General features: G+C 48.3%; 1 pseudogene; it reads left to right on the forward strand.

The window, feature by feature from the left end:
- Window positions 1-2,284: 2,284 nt before the first annotated feature.
- On the forward strand, window positions 2,285-9,105 carry LOC133362015 (uncharacterized; annotated as a pseudogene).
- Window positions 9,106-20,911: the final 11,806 nt, after the last annotated feature.

Raw genomic sequence — 20,911 nt, forward strand, 5'->3', positions numbered from 1 at the left:
CATGAAAAACAGAAATGAATAATAAAATAAAACCGATGCCACGCATATAAAGGATTTATAGTGAAAAACTTTGTTTTTACGAGTTAATTTTTTAAACATAAAATTGGCACCCTCGTTATAACTGGTGTCACGTGACGTGAGCAGATTGGAGATACAGAAACTAAATACACGTGCGGTTTTATAAATTAATTAACAAGACAAGTATTCACTGGGTAGCCGAGGAAATCACGAGCGCTTGATTGATTAATTAATTGGATGTTTGTGATAGGTTAATTAGGCTCGCCACACCGGAAGCTAATTAACTTTGGAACTTCCATTTAATCCCAAAGCTAATGTTCCAGCTGGGCTGTGCGAACGGCCTTGAACCTGCTCTGAAAGTTTCAGGTTCTTGTGCACTAATTTGTGTGGGAAAAAAATGTAACATTAAATGTTATCACAGTATTTGGTTTCTCTTACGGGGTCGTTTATTTATCCGTTTACAACTCTGTCGGCCAACTGTTGGGCAAAGTCTTGGGGTCTCACACAGTTTCCCCCAAGGGAGTTTTTTTAATACATATTGTTTTAGAATAACGTTATTCTGTAATCTTTATATTTTCCGAAATATCGTACAGGTTATCAAATCGCTGTTTCGCCCGAATAACTACCCTTGTAATCAACGACTTGTTTTGGAAAATTTAATCGGATCGCTAATGGCTCTGATGATGATGACACTTGCTGTGAGAGTTGTATTTTTAAATCCTTTATATTAAGTTCACTTGCTTGCTTGCTTAGGACCGTACAAATCTTTCGGTCGTTTTTTAACCCACTTCCCGTGATCCAATCGAGCTGACATTTTGCACACAGACTCGTTGTGCGTGACAATTAATTTTCGTGAAAAAAAATTCCTAAATTTTACACTTTTTAGGAAAAAAAAATTATATTACATATATTCAAATAGAACTCATTCATGGCTTTGGCTGAACGTCACAGTATAAGAGCCCAGAGCGTAACCCCTCCACAGGCCGTGGCGGAGTAGCGCAGTTGGTAGCGCCCTCGCTTCCCATGCCAAAGGTCGCGGGATCGATCCCCGCATCCTCCACAGGCGAATATATTTTAAATCCTTTATATTAAGTTCGCTGCCACGCATATAAAGGATTTATAGTGAAAAACGTTTTTACGGGTTATACTTATTAAATCCTTTATATTAAGTTCGCTTGCTTGCTTGCGTGCTTGCTTGCGTGCTTGCTTGCTTACGACCGTGCAAATCTTTCGGTCGTTTTTTAACCCACTTCCCGTGATCCAATCGAGCTGACATTTTGCACACAGACTCGTTGTGCGAGACAATTAATGTTCGTGAAAAATGTTTCCCAAATTTTACACTGTTTAGGGAAAACAAATTAAATATTTAATTACCAATTGCTTAATACTGGCAGACAATCATCTGACCCATAGGTGGCAGCCATCTCAAGCCAGAGGACGAGAGGACTCTAGCCGCCACGCATATAAAGGATTTAGAGTGAAAAACTTTGTTTTTACGGGTTAATTTTTACCTAGCTACAATGCCATTGGTCAGTCTAGTGAATGGGCGGCACAATGCCATTTCGAGGGTGTGGAGTTTATCCTGTTATGTACGAAACTTGAGAACCCTAGCTACATACAATGTCTGCTGCAGTTTTATAGGGCTGAACATTGAAAATGTCTCAGTGTACAATTATTGCGATTACCATGTCTCTATAGTCGTGTTGAAGAGACATTGTAAATGTTTTTAAACTATTAATCTTTCCTGTAATTTCTTGAAATTATCTTTTGGCGGTTAAGTAAAGAATGCCTTACAATGGCTGCCCATAAAACAAAAATGTTTAATGCATTGTTTTTCTGGCCATTTGTTTAGTGGCCAGGTACTGGGCCGATTCGGCTGTGAGACCCGAGTGTGTGCTTCGCCGGGGAGGAGATGTAAAAATGTAGGTGAAAAATGAAATAAAAATTAATAAAAATAAAATTAATTACGACGTTTCGGAAGCAACACAAGCTTCCGTCTTCAGGTGAAACTGTCACAGCAAAATATGTTTCACCTGAAGACGGAAGCTTGTGTTGCTTCTGAAACGTCGTGATAATTACGACGTTTCGGAAGCAACACAAGCTTCCGTCTTCAGGTGAAACTGTCACAGCAAATATGTTTCACCTGAAGACGGAAGCTTGTGTTGCTTCTGAAACGTCGTGATTTTTATTTTATTTTAATTTCATTTTTTACCTACGTGACTTTACCGAAAAAACTAAGAGTATGATTCCTTGCAGTCGTGAAAGCTTCAAATCTCCAAGATATCAAAATGGACGAGCAGTGCATGCATCAGGACGGTGAGGAGCTGCAACAGCAGCAGCAGCAGCAGTCTCCAAACAATTGGAAGGCTCCTTCACTCACCACGCAGAATGCAGCTCAGTCTGTGCAGCAGTATCCTCCTGCCTTGGCAGAGGCAGCAACCCAGACTTGTCAGTCTCCACAGGCTCAGCCAGTTGAGCACACCCCACAAGTGCCTAAGGTGTCTTCTGGCAGCAGTCAGCGACCGAGTGGAGAGGCGGCTTCTGATCCAAGCTCCCAAGGTGATCACTTTGACTGCCCCTTGTTCACACACACATGCTGTCTAGCTATTAAGACATATTTGAGGTGTTTGTAAATTATATAATTTCACTAATAGGGGTTTTCCCCTTTTTTATGGCAACAAAACTGACACCTTTTGCAAGGAATCATGCTTACATTAACCACAATACCTGCAGTCAAATGCAAACAATAAACACAACTCTGATAATGTATGCATTGTCTTTGAAACTGATTGGTCCACACCAGAGACAGCTTTCTTTAGAGTCTCGTCTCATATGGTTTTCGACCAGATGACGCCAAGTATTGTGGTTAATGTAAGCATGATTCCTTGCAAAAGGTGTCAGTTTTCTTGCCAGAAAAAAGGTGAAAACCCCTATGAGTATATTTTGGTACTGGCAAAGGAGGTCCCATGATGACGCCTTTTGGCGTCATCTGGTCGAACACCATATGAGACTAAGCTCTAAAGAAAGCTGTCTCTGGTGTGGACCAATCCGTTTCAAAGACAATGCATAAATTATCAGAGTTGTGTTTTTTGTTTGCATTTGACTGCAGGTATTGTGGTTAATGTAAGCATGATTCCTTACAAAAGGTGTCAATTTTGTTGCCAGAAAAAAAAAAGGGGAAAAACCCTATTGGTATATTTTGCTACTGGCAAAGGAGGTCCCATGATGACATCATTTCAATGTATTATTCTGAAAGAAATTGTCCGCTTTTTGCCACTTAACCAAATCCTCAGGCTGCGTGAAAGTGGTGTACGACATGCTGATGACTGCAAGCAACTGTGGCAGCAATTGGCCATCCGACCAAGAAGACATATTTCGCCTCCTGGTAAGTTACCTGCTTTCGTTGAAATTCCTCGCAATCACATGTCACAATAAGCATTTGATGTTTTAAAGAATTTGCTCTGCGGTCTGTATGTATGTAGGTGCACGGGAGAGAACATTTTGAAATATTAAAGAAAATCAAGGAAAACCTGGAGCTGATCCGAACGCTGCCCACGGATGCCAATGTGTTGCGCAACCTGCAGCAACAACAGTACGTGAACACGAAATAGACACATCGCTGCTCGTACGAGAGAAGTTCCCGATTGCTGCTGTAATTAAATGGTAGCAACAGAAGGGAAGTAATAAAATAATAAAAGAAAAATAATAAAATAATTCTCACGACGTTTCGGCCACAACGCAAGCAGCCGTCCTCAGGTGAAAACCAGGTCTGTCGAGGCGACAGCGTCTGAATGAAACACCACCAGGCTTGGAGCATGTATATACGCTGGGTTGGAAGGGGGGGAAAGGGCGCCTTGACAAAATAATTTGCATATCAAGAGGGTTAATTTTTTGGGTTTTTTCTCCCTCCCAGATACGTGACGGAATTGCGTGGCAGGCCGTCCAACCTCAGCCGACACCGCAGGGAGTGTTCACAGGAAGTCTTGGCCGGCAGCCAGGGATCCTCCAGTGCCGGCGAAGGTTCCTCATCAGGTGACGCAAGCTCTCCCTGCTCGGCGCAGCACATTTCTCTGCACGGAACGTGGCATGCGGTAGAATTGAAAGACGCGACACAATTTGCCACAAAGTAATACGCAGTCTTCTTGGTTCTTTCGGTAAAGTCGTCACGTAGAAGGGAAGTAATAAAATAATAAAATAAAACATAATAAAATACAATTCTCACGACGTTTCGACCACAATGCAAGCAGCCGTCCTCAGGTGAAGAACAGGTCTGTCAGACGCTGTCTTTCTGACAGACCTGTGTCCATGATAAAATACAATTCCATGATAAAATACAATTCTCACGACGTTTCGGCCACAACGCAAGCAGCCGTCCTCAGGTGAAGAACAGGTCTGTCAGACGCTGTCTTCCCGACAGACCTGTTCTCCACCTGAGGACGGCTGCTTGCGTTGTGGCCGAAACGTCGTGAGAATTATTTTATGATGTTTTATTATTTTATTACTTCCCTTCTACGTGACTGACTTTACCGAAAGAGCCAAGAGGATGAATTCAATATTACTCGTATATGTGTTGAGGTGTAAATGGTTTTATTGTGAATGCTCATCCACTGGTTGCAGGCGTTGCACAGGATGTTGTGACGGGTGAAGCGAGTGGATCCAATGGTCCCCCACGGCCACCGGACGGAGACAACCCACCGGCCCGGCTTGGAACCCTGCCGGACAGCGGCAAGCCTGGCAACGCTCTTTACAAGTAAGTGCCCTTTAGGTGCATCATCGTCGCCACCTTTAAACATCAGTCGTCATTTTTCGATTTAAAGCTTTCGTGACTGCAGGGATTCATCTTCTTGGTTCTTTCGGTAAAGTCCACGTAGAAGGGAAGTAATAAATAATAAAAATAAAACATAATAAAATAATAATAATAATAAAATAATAAATATTATAATAATGTTGCTTTCCTTCTACGTGACTTTACCGAAAGAACCAAGAAGATCGTCATCATTCACGCTCTGAAAAAATTACAAATAAATGAAAGGGATTCTTTGCTGAAATAACCTTTTCTACTCTGAGACATCTCTTTTAGCAGTGGCAAAATATAGTAGTAGGTTTTTACCCTTTTAAACTGGTACAAAACTGACACCTTTACACAAGGCATCATGTTTGCAATAACCACAACACAAGTAGTCAAAAAACAAACAAAAAGAAGCAAAAAGTACTTTTCGTGATTCTTGTATTTGGTATTAACATTTTGGAGCCTTGTGTGTTGTTGTTTTTGTGTCTCAAGCTTCCTGAAACAAATAGACTGCTTGGAGTTTTTGGAGAATTTCACTTCACGTGGATTGTCGAGTGTCCAACAGCTGATGAACGTCACTCTGCAGGCAAGTTCCTACGGACGCTTCCATGCAAACTACGCGTGTTTTTTTACGTTTACAGGATTGGGATTTATTTTTAAGTTGTGCAAGTTTTTCTGCAACATAAAAAATGCACAAAGAAGCATGGAGAAGATGGAAGGTTGGAATTAAACTTGTAAAGAGTTAATACGTGTGTAGGTGAGGGTGAGTGGTGAGGGTGAGTGGTGAGGGTGAGTGGTGAGCGTGAGTGGTGAGGGAGAGGGGTGAGTGGTGAGGGTGAGTGGTGAGGGTGAGTGGTGAGCGTGAGTGGTGAGGGTGAGTGGTGAGGGTGAGTGGTGAGGGTGAGTGGTGAGGGAGAGGGGTGAGTGGTGAAGGTGAGTGGTGAGCGTGAGTGCTGAGTGGTGAGGGTGAGTGGTGAGTGGTGAGTAGTGAGGATTGTAGTGCCACAAGAGGGGGCTCTGGGACCCTAGGCAGAGAAGCCCTTGGCGGCAGGCGCTAGGATCCCAGGCACCCCAGACAGTTAAGCCCCTTGGCGCCACCAACGGGGGGGCTGTGTGTGCTCTGTGGGATACCTGGGGGCGCACACAACCCCACCCCTCGTTGGGCACGAGGCATAAAAGGGCAGCTCCCTGGACGATCGGGGCCAGTCGCAGCTCAAGACCCCAGCCAGCCAGCTTAGGACCCTGGACCCCCTCGTCCCGCTTGTCCTTGTAAGGGCCGGGACGCTGTGAGGGCCAGTGGTGGGACTCTGGGACTCCCGGCTCTACGTCCTTGTGAGGGCGAGTTCCGAGGAAGCCAGAGTCCAGACCCACACCTTGGCTGGGTCGGGTCAGGTAGCCTCCCCTAGGGTAATTGTAGCCGGAGGACCCCAGAGCGTAGCCAGAGTAGTGTATCTAGGCTGTGTACCTAGGCTGTGTATCTAGGCTGTGTACTTAGGCTGTGTACCTAGGCTGTAACAGAGTATCAGGACTGTTGGAGTGTTGTATTGTAATAAAGAAGTTACCTCTACAAGTGTCTCCGGAACCCATTACACGTGGATACCGAAACATGCAAATAAGAAACATTGACAACTGCAAAAAAGTAGATGGGCTTGGGCAAGGGAACATCACTGGACTGCATTGTGGCTGGGAAACAAGAACGGTGTTGGAGTGGCATCCAAAGTAGAGCACACATCACCAAGAGGATGACCACCACAGAGATTCGAGTTGTGAGAAGATTAGTTCGTGTGTCGTTGATAGATGGATCGTGGTCACATAGCTCGAGTGAGGAGGCTGAGGAGTCCTGATCCAGTAGTGGGTACAAAACAAACACATTCCTCCTGCGGAGGGAGCGGGTAGGAACGTTGGGTTGCTCGGTCAATGGCCAGGGTCAACGGCGGCGTGGTGTATTCCGCAAATATGCCCGACTGTGAGGGCGGGCACAAGCCGGCGTGAGTAGGTTAAACGTTGAGTTTTATAAGGGCACCACGGGGTGACCAGCCCCTCCCCACCCAGCCCCACCCCACCCTCCCCACCCAGCCCCTCCCCACCCTCCCCTCCCCACCCAGCCCCTCCCCACCCTCCCCTCCCCACCCAGCCCCACCCCTCCCATTTTGGATGCACGACGGACAGACACAATCATCCCCTGTGGGCTGGTGGAACCAGGTGGTTCCTACCGGTAATACCGACTGATTTTGTACATTAATTGCTCTGAGGAATACACGTCGTCAGAAATTTGAAGAATGTTGTATCGTACACTATGGGAACCTCATTTGCCAGTAAAAATATCATAATTGTTTTTTTACCCTTCTATCTGGCAACAAAATTGACACCTTTTTACAAGGAGTCATGTTTGTATAGACCACAATACTTGTCTCGGGTGTGGACCAATCAACTTCAGGGACAGTGCACATTATCAGAGTTATGTCTTTTGTTTGTATTATGACTGCAAGGTATTGCGGTCTATGCAAACATGACTCCTTGTAAAAAGGTGTCAGTTTTGTTGCCAGATAGAAGGGTAAAAAAACAATTATCAATGTTGTATCGCTGAACACAAGTTGGTGTGTGTGTGTGCATATTTTTTGTATTTCGCTGGATTTTAGGACTTGGATGAACTGGGAGTCCCAGAAGCCAAAAAGCGACTGCTATTGAGTGGAATCGAAGAGCATGGCGTGTCCACCACGATCTCCAGCGAGACGACGCTGCAGCGCTCGTCCAGTGAAGAGACAGTCCACCTCAGCTCCGAAGGACGACGACGATGACGGCATCGACACCAAGGACGGCATCCGTGCCAAAGTGTTCCCAGCGCTGCGGCCCTCTGGCAGGAATCTGTCCTCTGTCGGCAATCGGTATCGCAAAAGCAGCATTGCCAAATACAATTTGCGAGCGCACGCTCGCCAAGCCGTTGCCCTTCCTCGTGCTGGCAGCTGGGGAGGCAGTAGCAGCCTGGAGGTGCCCAGGAGCAAGATGCCAAAATTGTCTTCATGCTCTGACATCGAAGAAGAAGAAGAGGGGCTGGAGTGAGGAGAGGAGGGGGGTAGCGATAGATGGATGATGGTGGGAGGTTGTGTGGGCCGTGGGATGCACTTTGTATGAAAAGCCCTTGGGGTAAATAAGCTGGTGTCTTTTGATTTAAAGCTTTCGTGACTGCAGGGATTCATCTTCTTGGTTCTTTCAGTAAAGTCACGGTCGACAGACCTGTTCTCCACCTGAGGACGGCTGCTTGCGTTGTGGCCGAAACGTCGTGAGAATTATTTTATGATGTTTTATTTGTATTATTTTATTATTTCCCTTCTACGTGACTTTACCGAAAGAACGACGTTTCGGCCAGAACACAAGCAGCCGTCCTCAGGTGAAGAACAGGTCTGTCGAGAAGACAGAGTCTGTTTTTATTTATTATTATTTTATTTCCATTCTACGTGACTTTACCGAAAGAACCAAGAAGATGAATCCCTGCAGTCACGAAAGCTTTAAATCGAAATTCCTTTGAGCTTGCTTGCATAGTTTTTTTTTTTTACAGAATGCAGTCAATAAAATATAAAGCAGCATCTTGGCTTTACCACCCAAGGCAGGAACTTGTCTCTTCCAAGAAAGAAGTGAATGACTTGTCAGTTTTGTTCCTTCTTAATTTTGGAGCTTTCGTGACTGCAGGAATTATTCTTTGGTTTTTTCGGTAAAGTCACGTCTAAAGATAAAACGTGCCGTTTAAGTCATCTGGAGTTGAAATATGCAACACGTTTTGTTTCCATGCAGAGGAGATAGCCATGTTCAGAGCAATGTGCTTTTTTGTTGTGTTGCATTTGCTCGACTGTTCAAAGATCGTTTCAAATTTGCATCTATTGGAAGGATGAACACGAAGTGGGAAGGTTTTTGCAAAATCAGATGTTCTCGTACTCCAGAAGATTGTTGTACGGGGCCTGTCTGCTCTCACCTACTTGATAAAAACCCCAAAAATGCCTAAATAAAGTTGATTTGTGACACGTTCCATTCTGCAAAGTTTTATAGACTTTGCTGCTGGTAGCAGATGTAGAGAGAACAACACCTGTCTACACTTCGTGTTCATGGAACTGTCTTAAGCGTATATATGCAGTGGGTTTTTTAAAATCCTTTATATTAAGTTAACTTGCTTGCTTACGACCGTGCAAATCTTTCAGTCGTTTTTTAACCCACTTCCCGTCATCCAATCGAGCTGACATTTTGCACAGACTCGTTGTGCGTGACAATTAATGTTCGTGAAAAAATTTTTCCAAAATTTTACACTGTTTAGGGAATTTTTTTAAAATATTTAATTACCAATTGCTTAATGGTGGCAGGCAATCATCTGACCCATAGGTGGCAGCCATCTCAAGCCAGAGGACGAGAGGACTCTAGCCGCCACGCATATAAAGGATTTATAGTGAAAAACTTTGTTTTTACGGGTTAATTTTTTGTTACAGGTAGGAATAACAGTTCCCCACCGCCCACCAGGGATTATGTGTCTGTCGTGCATAGCCCCTCCCACCGTGTAGCACGCTTCCCGATTGGTTGAAGTGCGTCACGTGACCGCGAGCTTTCTGCCCAACCAAGTTCCTAGCTGGCCACTGTGAAGGAACGTGATTGTGCTATGGATTCAGAAACCCGAGTTTGAGGGTGACGTCCGAACTGCTGATTGTTTGGGCGCTGACCACTGGTGAAGTACCCGTCTGGTCACCGCCTGCATCTTGGAGTGGATTGAACAAGGGCTGTTGATATTATTGAGCTTTGATTAAAAGCAAAAACCTTTAAAGTACAATTTCAGGAATTGTTTTTCTGGATAAACCACTCGGAAAAAATATATCCAATGTTTGAGTTTGCATACGGAGCCCAAAACCACCTGTACGTTTTGCAATGTGCTTTATATTTTGTAGCACTCACTGCCTTTCATGTAAACTGGTACCAGGTGCATACAGCGCATGGGAACGTTCAATTCGAATGCGCAATTCCCTGGAATAGCCACAGTATTGATTTGTTTAAACAAGTTTTGACAATAAAAACAACTCTCTTTGAACTGTTAACACAATCTTTTCTGACGGTGTTTTTTAATATACATGTCTCGTTAAACCACCCCGTCACCGCCCGCCAATTAGCAAAGTTTGTCACGTAAACAAAGCGTGCCAATTCGTTATAAGCTCAGCACACCTGTGCTGCACCCGAAACGTCATTTCATTTCGCTGTTTTCATTTCTAATTTGTTTCACCCACGTGACTTTCACATCTATAATTACAAGCGCACAACCTTCATCCGTGATGGACGTTGCACTGTCCATCCTTTACATGCACGGGGCGCTTCAAACCTCCAGGTCAGAGGTCGCAACCGGGTACCCGATACCCGTACCCTACCCTATACATGGCTACCCGTACCCAGTCGGGTACGGGTAGCCGTTTGCGACCCTGGTGCGGCCGGGTACGGGTAGCAGTGAGTCACTGGTGAGTAGCCGTTTGTCACTCATTTCGGGTAGGGTACGGGTAGGGAACGGGTACCCGTACCCAGCTGGGTACGTGTACCCATTTGCGACCCTGGTGCAGCCGGGTACGGGTAGGCCGTGAGTCACTTGTGAGTCGCCGTTTGTCACTCATTTCCCAACGTCTTGTCTCTTCTCACAATTCAAGTTCCTAGAATCAACCCACCCGCGCCTGCAACATGGCTTCATCCCAGAGGTCGCAACCGGGTACCCGATACCCCTACCCAATACCCGGCCGGGTACGGGTAGCCGGGTATCGGGTAGGGTACGGGTACCCGTTTTCGACCCTGGTGCGGTCGGGTACGGGAAGGACGTGAGTCACTGGTGAGTCACCGTTTGTCACTAATTTCCCAACGTCTTGTCTCTTCTCACAATTCAAGTTCCTAGAATCAACCCACCCGCGCCTGCAACATGGCTTCATCCCAGAGGTCGCAACCGGGTACCCGATATCCGTACCCTACCCGATACCCGGCTACCCATACCCGGCCGTTTTCAACCCTGGTGCGGCCGGGTACGGGTAAGGAATCAAACCCCGTGTGTGACCTCTGCTCCACGCGCCGCCTGCATGGACAACGGAGGCGCAGGGACAGACACTCGACCGTGAAATCGATCCGCAATCTTGTCGCACGGCCAGCAGCTCCGTGTCGCCTTCTCTCGATCCCGCGATCCCAAGCAGGTGACAGTCCGCGGCGAAATGACGAGAGGAATTCACACGGAATGTCCTTTTCAACGAAGTCTTCCAGATGTAAAACGATGTAAGCTTTTAATTAAGAAATACAATTCAAAACACAACACAATTCGAAGACGTTTCATTTTAAAACTTCAAAACGGAGCATCGGGTGCTTGCGTGAATGCAAAATTATAATTCGTGTTGTCGAGAATGTATCTCCTCTACGTGTAACTTTTAAGTGGTATGCCTTGTAACTGATGAATGATCTCGCCCGAGTGATCTGTACAGGTTACTTCTAAACACACACACTTAATCACTCTAGATTTGAACACTTCATGTTTGACCCTCACAGACAAAATGTTACATGTACATGCACAATCAGACAAGTATTCATTCTAAATTATTGACAGGCATATTAACAAAATTGAATTACTGCAGCGAAACATACTGCATCAGGTAACATCGTATTAACAAGAAGCTATTTTAACACATACTATTGTGTCATTCAAAACGAGTAGTCCATTGCATGCTGGCGTCTGGGTCAAAACGTAGCAAATTCTAAACATTACCTACAAATAATAGATCACGACGTTTCGATCGCAACGCAAGCAATCGCCATCAGGTGGGACCACGTCAATAACTGCTGAAGTTGGCGTCTACCTCAGTTGGTGATGATGGTGGTGATGGTGATAGTGGTGATGGTGAAAGTGGTGATGGTGGTGATGGTGGTGATGGTGAAAGTGGTGATGGTGGTGGTGATGATGGTGGTGGTGATGGTGAAAGTGGTGATGGTGGTGGTGATGATGGTGGTGGTGATGGTGAAAGTGGTGATGGTGATGGTGGTGATGGTGGTGGTGATAGTGATGGTGGTGATGGTGAAAGTGGTGATGGTGGTGATGGTGAAAGTGGTGATGGTGGTTGTCACACCTGATGACGATCGCTTGTGTTGCGATCCAAACGCCGTGATCTATCATTGTTCGACCCACGTGACGTCACCGAAAGAACTAAAGAGTGTGGATTCCTGCAGTCACGAAAGCTTCAAGTCAAGATTACCTACAAACGACACAGCTGAGATTACACATCAATCATCGCCCCTACTGACAGGCTCTTGTCACACAGGGGCAGCTGCTACTTGGAGATGCTCTTCAAGTGTTTCAGACAAGCGCCATGCAACAGCAATTATGATGAGAACATCGTGAATGCTTGGGAGCTTATTGGCTCTCGCTCCTGGTGAGAGATCGACCCAACACACAGGTCCACAAAGACTGGCCGCCCTTACTCTGCAGGTTGCACCTAGGAACTGAGTGTTCAACTTCACATTCTTGTCATTAAAGGCCTGTGACAAAGGTGCATCTATTGGAGCGACATCATCTCTGGCTTACACATCTACCGGGTAATCATTTAACTTTATATTGTTTCGGAAGTCCACCCACACCTCCACTTCCACAAACTGCTGGGAGTTGCCTCGCTCTGCCTCAGTCAGAATTCTCCAGCTTCACGTTGCCTCCATCGATGTGAAGGTCCCATTTTGGAGTTGAATCTTCATCTTCATATTCCACCTTCACTTCTTCACTCTTCACTATCACTTCTTCAAATTTCACCTTCACCTCTTCATATTTCACCTCGTTACCTTTAAAAGTGTCCAAGCTGGGATTTTCTTCCGGTTCTTGTTTGATGAGGGATGGGCTCATTGCAGCACTTTGACTTTCACAAGCTGATTTCAGACTCCACTCCTGGTGGATCTTCTGATGCTTGTGTGTTCTCTGGTGTACATGAAGATTTGATGACTGTGCAAATGCCTTCCCGCACACAGTGCACTTGAAGGGTTTCTCTCCCGTGTGTGTTCTCTGGTGTATTACAAGAGCAGATGACTGTGAAAATGCCTTCCCACACACACTGCACTTGAAGGGTTTCTCTCCCGTGTGTGTTCTCTGGTGTTTTACAAGAGTAGATGAATGTGCAAATGCCTTCCCACACGGAGTGCACCTGAAGGGTTTCTCTCCCGTGTGAGTTCTCTGGTGTATTACAAGATCAGATGACTGTGCAAACGCCCTCCCACACACACTGCACTTGAAGGGTTTCTCTCCCGTGTGAGTTCTCTGGTGCCGTGTAAAATGTCCAGGACAATCCGTGCTGTATGCACACCGGTCGCATTGATGCCTTTTTGCACCGAGCCGCGCCGAGTGCCTTTGCTCCATCAGACCAATTCTGCAGAGGAAGCGACAGCTGCAGACAGAAAAAGAATATCCACACCATCTACACGTCAGTATCGAGACACAGCGGAATGCATATATACACAGTCACACGTGACTTACACGTCTATACTTATTCATATATTCATGATGTAGTGAAACAGTTTCCCAAATTCATCACACAGGCTGTTATTGAACACAACGAGAGGGTGAATGGTCATAAATATGCCTGGAAGCCCTCGTATCTTCAAAATGAATGTGAACCCAAAACTCCGAGCACACAATTTCGGCTGTCTGGCTACAAAATAAAAATGTATAAGAACTAAATTCAGCTGACATAGCAAAGGGTGTTGAAAACAATCCTATTTGTGTTATGCAGAAATGCGTAAATTAATACTGGTAGGAACCTCCTGGTTACACCAGCCCACAGGGGATTGTTGTGTCCGTCGTGAAGGGAGGGGCTGGGTGGAGAGGGGCTGGTCACCCCGTGGTGCCCTTATAAAACTCAACGTTTCACCTACTCACGCCGGCTTGTGCCCGCCCTCACAGTCGGCATATTTGCGGAATACACCACGCCGCCGTTGACCCTGCAGGCCATTGAGCGAGCAACCCGACGTTCCTACCAGCTCCCTCCGCAGCAGCAGGAATGTTGTTCAGTGGCAACTTAGCGGTGTGAAGCCAGGCTCAGATGTCCTTGAATGATGGGATGAACAGATCTGACGTCAGCTGCTGCACGTGTGTGTGCTGTGCTAACTTCCTGCTTCCACTCTTATAAAGAGTTCCAGAGGAAAACTAAAATAAACTATTGTTTTGTTACAACCTCCGTGTTCATCAGAGTTAATATACTTTACATTGTCACACACCATCTTTACACTGTCACACACTGATAGACTTTACTGCAAACACAAACTTGACACTGTCACACACAGAGTTGATAGACTTTACTGCAAACACAAACTTGACACTGTCACACACAGTGCCATGGTAAACCGGTGGTGGTGTGGAGTTTACACCAGACACCCCGCCCCGGTTTTCCCCTCCACATTCAACATCAGCGTCTTTGACAGACAGACATTGACACACGTAGTCTTGGTTCGTTCGGTAAAGTCACGTAGATAGGAAATAAAAATAACAGATCATGAAATTAAATTAAAAAAAGACCACTTGTGTTGCGATCGAAACGTCGTGGGTTTATTCTTTATTTGCAATTTTATTTAACATTATTATCTGTTATTTTTTTTATCTCCGTGACTTCACCGAAAGAACCAAGAATATGATTTGCTGCAGTTACGAAAGTTTTAAGTCAAAACACCGAGACACGCGTTGACAAAACCCACCTTGTGTCGTGGGCAGGTAGCTTCTGTAAACAAGAGCGGTACAGCAGCTCAAGCCGGCTTGGGCTGGTAAAAAAACTGAAAAAAAAACTGCGTTAATATCTACAATAAACCAAAGTGACAAAGTAGCGAGCCGCGTGAAGACAAATTAAACTTAAGGGAGGGAATTAAAGCAAACGCGACCAGGCGAGGGCAGGAGGCAAGGCCCCGCGTGTCTAGGCCCCGCGTTGTAAAGTTCCAACTTGGACATCGATTCACAAGCTGCTGCTGCTGCTCTAGTGACATCCCTACGAGAGAGAGAGCGAGGCTCTACCTTGGTAAACAACAACAACCACAACCACAACAACAACCACAACAACCACAACGATGAGAATTTCTCACCTCGGATTTCACTGCACGCGCGAAGCTGCAGCTTGTGACGTCACGCGGCAGCAGGTGACATGACGTCACTTCCGGGGTACAAGACATTCCCCTCCCACAACGAGTGGCTACTCTAAGTGACGTCATTAACACATTATGTTAATGTGTGGAGATCGAAACGTCGTGGGTTTTATGCTTTAATGAGTGACTTGACCGAAAAAGCCTAAGAGCATGAATCATTGCAGTCACGAAAGCTTCAAATCTAGAATTTAATGAGTGACTTTACCGAAAAAGCCTAAGAGTATGAATCATTGCAGTCACGAAAGCTTCACATCTGGAACTCATCATGGATGTGGCTGAACGTCACCGTGTAGGAGCCCAGAGCGTGACACCTTCACGCGCTGGGCGAGTGGCGCAGTCTCGCTTCCCATGCGAGAGGTCGCGGGTTCGATCCCCGCGTCCTCCACAGGCGAATATATTTTTTTACATTTATTCAAATAGAAAACGTTACACATTTGGTGAGTCCATTGGGCAAGGCACTGACCACTTGATTGGGATTTGCTGTTTATTAAAAGAAACATTGTTGATCGAAATTTTGCTTTCATGGCTTTATTTTGGTGATTTCGAAAAGTGTATTGGTTTAGCCATGTTTGTTTGTTTGTTGTAGTACAGAGTTAGACTGATGGCCTTAATCTAAGTTGTCTTATGGTTGTGGTTGTTGTTGTTTGACTTGCATCCCACTGGGATATTTGCACACAGCGTTGGTGTACGGTGATTTTTTTCTGCAATATTTTGCTGTCTTTTCTTGGATTTTCTGTTTGCTCTTAGTCACATATTCACTTTAAGATGTTTTTTGTTCGTGTTTTTGTTTTTTGTTTGTTGCGGTTGCACCCGATTCAAGAGCCGAATGGCTCACAGGGCTACACCTAATACATGAACTTGAAAGCTTCAAATCTAGAACTCATTCATGGATTAGGCTGAACGTCACCGTGTAGGAGCCCAGAGCTTGATACCTTCACGCCCTGGGCGAGTAGCGCAGTGGGTAGCGCCCTCGCTTCTCATGCGGAAGGTTGCGGGTTCGATCCCCGCGTTCTCCACAGGCGATGCGTTCACTTCTCTTTTACACACTCGTGGCAATGATCACCGTCAATCTATTACAAATGTTTCCATAAGTTTCAACCTCCCACCCCCACCCCCCCACATTCAGACGCTGTCTTCTCGACAGAGAACAGGTCTGTCGAGAAGACAGAGTCATTCAGACTCTGAGACCCATAGAATCACTCACACACACAGAGCGAGCCATAGACTCATCACACACACAGAGCCATAGACTCACTCACACACAGAGACCCATAGACTCACTCACACACAGAGAGAACCATAGACCAGGGGCGGTTTCTTCATTAGGGCGATTGGGCGACGCACCACCAATCTCATCCAACCACAGAGTCACGCTAGCCGTTACTGTGCCTCTGGATATAGTCCAATCAGCGTCATGTCACGTTCTGTGGAGTACCGCCTCTTTTTGGGCGATTTCACTCCGGCTGAGAATCGCCCCGAGTGTTCCCATAGACTTACATTCAAAGATGTTTTTTTTCGAACGGCGGGCGCTCCAATGCATTCTCTATGACTTCCGGGAGGGCTCGCACTAACGTGCTTACGTCATCATACGTATCCTTAACTTGTGCAGCGATTGGTGGGAACAAACATACACTATTAAAAATCTTTAAGAATAAGTGACAAATAATATTTGAAAACAATTTTGAATTTGAACAACAAGAAAACATATCTTTATCAAATGTGATTAAAAATAAAAATAAAAGAGAGAACGAGAGCGAGACAGACTGTTGGGACATCTCGCGAGTTGAGGCCAGCTGAACTTGAACAACGTCGTGGCGAACGCAGTTAATTCTATCGTGTCATTAAAAGAAATACCATTCAGCCGTCGTAGTAATCAGGGTAAATTGTCAATTAAAGAGTTAGGGCCACCATGACCAAATTTAAAAATAAAACAAGTATCTACAAAGGGCGGGAAATTATATAATAGAGGATTCTCGAGGAACTGGTATGAGCGAATAAAATGGCTAGCAGGTTGCGAAGTAGCTAATGCTTTATTTTGCTACCCCTGCATTTGTGGTGCCACAACGACGGGGCCGCTCTGCCGAGCCAGGGAGCCGCCCGGCTTCCACCACTGCACTGCCCCCCATCACCCCCCCCCACATAAGCACGCACCCGCACCCACGTAGGGCCTCGTGGTCGGGTCACCTACCCTGAGTTTTCACCCGAGGGCCCCCTCGGGGGGTTACCCCACGGTTTCTCAGGGCCAGGGAATTGGACAGGACCCTTCCCAGGCTAAGTAACACTGCGGCGCCGTGGGCGGATTTGAGATCGCACGACCACGGCGAGCTCAGAGAGCCCCGCAGTTAGAAACGCATACAAACACAAACACGGGTCAGCAAGGCAGATAGCTAGGATCAGGACCCGGGGCTGCTGCTTAGCAAAAAGGTCAAAGGCCGGCGGGATCGCAAAAGGGCGGGAAATCCTAGGCTCAGGATTGGTCGAGAGACCAAGGCGGTCGGGACGGGGGCGCCTAGCCTTTGATGTGGATAGTTTAAAAGAAAACGCAGGGGCAGTAGGGGACGCTCTTCTTCTGGAGTAGTGACACGGGGTCAACGACGAGGGAGTCATCGGGCGAGCCGCAGGATCGTCTGCAGGACGACCTGAGCGCCGCAAGGTCACCTAGGACTACAGACGGTATCGTATTACGCGCCTTACAACACCTCAGAGCGGAGAGTAGGATCCGTAGGAGAAGGTTAGTTCGGGGTAAGGACGAGTAGGAAAGCGGTGTAACAGAGAGTGCAACATAGAATAGGGCTGCACGCCACTAGAGAGTGGGTTGGAAGCGCCTTGCTGGCTCGTACACACACACGGGTGGCTCGGTGAGTTAACAAGGGTTAATAAAATCTCGAGCCTAGTAACAAAACCGTGTTGTTGGGTGTTTATGAACGTGGTATTAGCGTGCACTGCATTCGCGGGTGTGTGGTCGTTGTATGCGTAAAGGCCGTGGTCTCTGTACGATGGTGCGGGTACGGAGGTGTGTGTGCTAACGCCCGGGGAGAGCACTTTTGTGTGTTGGCGTGCCTACGCAGCCGTGTGAGAGGAGAATCGTCCTTGCACGATACTTGTGTTGACGTGCACGCGCGAGTGCGGGAGGGGACGAGTCGTCGTGTCGGCGTGCACCCCGCTCGCGTGTGCGAAACCACGGTGCGCAGTGAAGTTGTTAGCTTTGTGCGAGCTTGCGTGTGCTCGAGCGCGTAATCGGCTGCGCATTGTTGTACGGTTTATCTCGCGCGCACGGCGGCGGCAACTTGAGTCGTTGTGTTGGCGCGTGCCCCGCTTGCGTGTGCTCGTGTGATCCCGTGTTATAAGTGTGAACGCGTGTGGTACGGTGTATGCGTAAGCTCTCGTCGTGCGAAATCGGCGTACCCCAGGTGCGCGATCGTAACGTGAGCGGCCAGCGCGGCGCAGAGCGGCGCAAGAGTGAGTGCCGTGCAGAGCTGTGTGTGGGAGTGCGCATACGTTCGTTACGTGTCGGATACGGATGCGCATTGGTAACGTGCCGCACAGGGCTATACTGCGAGCACGGCGTTTGATTGATGATGATGTGCGCACGTATGTTCGCAGCGTGGGAGCGCGGCGCGAGGCTGTAAATAATAGGGGTGTCGCGTTCGAATGCCGGCGAAACCGTAGCGGGTAATAGGGAGGTGGGGTAACGTAAACGAATAGGGGATGCAGGCGGGAGGGACCCCGGGGGCCAACGGCCCCCACAAATTGGTGTCAGAAGTGGGATGGACCCCCGCGTTACCTCACGCTAAAATAAGACTAATATTTACCGGCCGGGGGGCCCCTTCGTGGAAGGCATTCGCCCGCAATCTCTTAGGGGCCAAGGAAATTAATGGATGGACGGACGCGCAGGCAGTACGTCAACTTAATATGAATCTTGATGGGCGGGCAGCCGATTTTGTAGAAGCGTTACCCGCGAGCGCACAGACACAGCTAGAGGAGCTGATGCGCCGACTCGATCAGCATTTTGGCACGCGTGACGAGGAGGAAGCAAAATCGGCCTTAGAGGCGCGCCGTCGCCAACCTGGCGAAGATCTACGTGATTACGCCGAGGATGTGCGCGAGTTAACAAAGATCGCACGCCCGGGGTACGCAACGGATGTTATTGAGGAACTGGCCGCCGAGAAAATCCAGCGGTACCTGTCTCGCACGGCGTGGTGGCAGCCAGACATGAGCTGCCCACGTCTTCCCTTTAACACCCTTGTCGAGCGCGCACGTAAGTGTGAAAGAATTCACAGCGAACGCGCGCAGCTCCGGGGGCTGGGACGAGAGCGCGCCATTGCGAGCCTGCTCTCGGAAGACGAGGAGGAGGAACAAGAGCTCGCGAGGACGGTAAGGGGCCGGGAAAGAGAGCCACAGAGACCCAGCGAGACGACCCCGCGGTGGGTAGCCGGGTTACAGACCGGCATTGGAGATATTGCTGGCCGGGTAGACCGAATAGACGGTAAGGTAACCCACGTAGGTGAGAGGGTAACCCAGGTACGCGAGGAAACGAATAAAAATATGACCAAACTGCAATCCTCCGTTGAGACCATCCGATCCGAAATGGGGGACCTACGCGCCACGGTAGGGGGGTTATCTGGAAGGGTAGCCCGACTAGAGGCGGAGGGTGGACAGCGGCGTAATGGGGGGGGAGGGAGTGGGCAGGGGGCCCACTATGGAGCTGCCCCCCCTCCTCGGGCATGTTATATGTGCGATCGCCGAGGGCATTTAGTGAGAGACTGTCCTCAGGTCGCCCGAGCTAGACAAGAGCTAAGGTTAAACACTAAGGCCCCCCTAGAGAGGGGACCACCGGGGGGTGAAATCGACGTAGCCCCGACACAAACAAGCTGTGAGAATAATGGCGAGCGAGTGATCTCCACACAGGTTCCAGCAACAACGCCCACAGAAACGGTGACTCCTGGCGACTGGCTGCGGGAGCTGGTGGCGGGGATCACGGGGGCCACGTCGCTGGTGGAAGGGGAGGTAAACGGAGTGCGTACCCGAATCCTGCTGGATACGGGGGCGGTGGCCTCACTCGTGAGCGCAGCGCACTGCAGCGCGATCGGGGTCGATGTGCGTCACCTGCAGGCCCCGGACCGCGCGCTGCACACGGCGAGCGGAGCCGGAATGGGGTTGCTGGGGAGAACCACCCTAGAGGTCCGCATAGGCAGCCAGGTGTGCACCCAGGAGTTCTACGTGTCGAGTGCGTTGTGTCACGAGTGTATCGCAGGTACTGACCTCTTAGAATGGCTGGGACTCAACGTGCAACCCTGCCAGCGATGCGCCACCATGGAGAGCAACAGCGAGCGGATACCGTTCTTGGGACGAGAACCGACGCGCCTCCGCTTCGCACCTGTGGCCGCTATCCTGGCGACGGCAGTCACCATCGGCCCGCTCACCGAGATGCTGGTGCCGGTAGCAACATCCCCCACCGATCCCGCGCTCCGACCATCAGGAGAGGTAATGCTAACTCCTCACCCGGAGTTGGCAAAACGGTATGGGATAGTGGGATCCGCCACGTTGGTAAACGCAGATGGGGACCGATTGTTTATGCGGATGTTTAACCCCCACAATACCCCAGCGACACTGCGACGGCGCACCCCGGTAGCCACCGTACACCCCCTGCACGCACGCCACTCTAACGACTCGGTGTTCGCACTCTGGGCCGAAGACCCCGGTCGTCCTGAGGGTGACCAGGACCTGGCCTGGCGAGTCGGCCCGACTCCCCGAGCCGAGGTCGTTCCCCTGCTCGACGCGTTACATGTACCATGGGCGGATTTACCTAAGGGAGAGGGCGATCGGCTGCGCGAGTTACTGCGGGAGTATGCCGACGTATTCAGTGAACACGACTCGGACGTGGGTCGGACCGATCTTGTTAAGCACCAAATTGACACCGGTGCATCCCGACCCATCAAACTCCCTGCGTAC

Source organism: Lethenteron reissneri, unplaced genomic scaffold (genome assembly GCF_015708825.2).
Source record: "Lethenteron reissneri isolate LAM-NWPU_2019-01 unplaced genomic scaffold, ASM1570882v1 scaffold_1330, whole genome shotgun sequence".
In the NCBI taxonomy this organism is placed as follows: domain Eukaryota; kingdom Metazoa; phylum Chordata; class Hyperoartia; order Petromyzontiformes; family Petromyzontidae; genus Lethenteron; species Lethenteron reissneri.